Here is a 2,500-nt window from a genome sequence, read left to right on the forward strand (position 1 = left end):
TGATGAAATTAAAAATTAATGAACTTAGTGTAATATCCTGATAAGGGGAGTGCCTTGATTAGTAATATGAAATATGTCATATTCCTTGGCACATCTCTGAAACGGCCCGTAGATGTGATGTTTATATATTTTTTCTTTCGTTGGTTTTAGTATGTCTTTAATAGTTAATTTCAAGTTTAATTTCATCATATAATGCACGATTTTAAATGTACAAATGGTATTTTCTTGAACTCAATCGTTTTTATTTAAATTCAATCACATTTTATGCATTGCATTGATATTGTCTATTTATATATATTTGTGTGTTTTTGGAAATTTATTTCCATTTTATAGAGAATATATGTATTTATATAAGTTTTGGATACGTATTTCAATTATGTTCTTTTAGACTTCGCCTGTGTTGCCTCCATAATAATATTTCGAATATGGCTCACAACGAGCACTACATTTTCCTTCTGTATTAATGTGAGTTATTGTTAATAACAAGCTCTAACTAAACTATATATTTTGTAACAATATACATACACACAAAAATATAAATACTCGCTCCGTAGAAATACACACACACACAAACACAAAAGCACACACACACACACACACACATGTACATACATAAATATTCGCCAACACATACACTTACACACGTATCCACATTTGAACATGTATATAGAGTATACACGTGTTTACACAAATATACCGCAAACACATACAAACGCTCGCATATAAATTCATGCACACATTAACCGATACATTCACAAAAACACTACAACTCTCGTACGTGCAAAACACAACTTACGCACTAATACCCGCGCACGCGCTAATACATGAACATAACACCGAATTCCTCCGTGGTAAAAGATGTCCACACAAACACTCACTAATAATAATGATAAACGCAAAACAAACACTATCCCTTCACACATACATATACAGATGTATACATGCAATGAGAAACTCATGTATGTGTGGGTGAATGCATGTTCGCGCGTGTATAAATGTACAAAGATACAAACAGTTAAACTAATGCATGCTCATACACACATACACACACACATGTATGTATGTATATATATATGTATATATTTTATATATATATATTTGTAATATATATATATATATATATATATATATATTTGTAATATATATATATATATATATATATATATATATATATATATATATATATATATATATATATATATATATATATATATATATATATATATATAAGCAAAGTTTAGGTTAGTTGAAATATGCTTGTGACATATTTCAACTGCTAAAAGGCAAATTCACTGCAGTTACTGTGGAGAAAATATCTCTCTTCTGGTAAAAATAAAAAGGTGTGAAAATCGATTTGTTCAGTGTCAGTCGCCAACTATGAGGAATACCAGTCATCGATGTTTCAAGTTTATAAATAATATATATATATATATATATATATATATACACACATATTTATTTATATTCATATATATGATTGTGTATTATTTGTACTTGGGGACTTGTAGATAGATGTGTGTTTAAATATGTATGTGTGTGTATCCATAAATGTGTTTCAGTGTATATATGTACGTATATGTATGTATATATATATATATATATATATATATATATATATATATATATATATATATATATATATATATATATATATATATATATATATATATAAAGTTTATTCTTTTCCCTATCGTGATCAGCCGATACATCGTTGTACACAACATACACAAAAGAAAAGTACATGCATACAGTTACACAAACAAGAATGCATACGCAAACACACACATATAAACACATCATTGTGACAGAAAGAGGGAACATATATATGCATACGTATATACATATATTTATATCTACATTTACACAGACACATGCATATGTATACATACATATATACATACATATATACGTGCATGCATGTATCTAGACGTTCTTACATATATACGTATGTCCCTCCATACACACAAATATGTGTGTATATGTGTGCAGAAATATATACCTACGTATATATCTAGATATACATATGTACATACATAAACACATACGAGCATGCTTCCTTGCAGATATACATGCTTATACGTATATGCCTATATATAGACAAATACGTATGTGTGTGTATGTGTGTGTATAAATTAATATAGATACAACACATACATATATTAATGTATACTTACATTCATACATACACTCATTCACATATACGTACATACGTACATAAATACACACACGCATATACATACATACATACATACATACATACATACATACATACATACATACATACAGGTGACGTATTCATTCTTTCTATATAACACCTCGACGACGTCCTCCAGCGCTTATTATCTTCCTCACTTCTCGCCGGAACGAAATCACTGGGAGAACATAAACCGGATGTTTGGTAATGCTCTTTTAAATGACCATCACATGAACAACGGTTATATATCAATTCAGCTACAACGCTCGAGCAATGGCCGCCTAAGTATTTCTCTTCATCAGTGTC

Source organism: Octopus bimaculoides, chromosome 11 (genome assembly GCF_046866305.1).
Source record: "Octopus bimaculoides isolate indiv1 chromosome 11, ASM4686630v1, whole genome shotgun sequence".
NCBI lineage: Eukaryota > Metazoa > Mollusca > Cephalopoda > Octopoda > Octopodidae > Octopus > Octopus bimaculoides.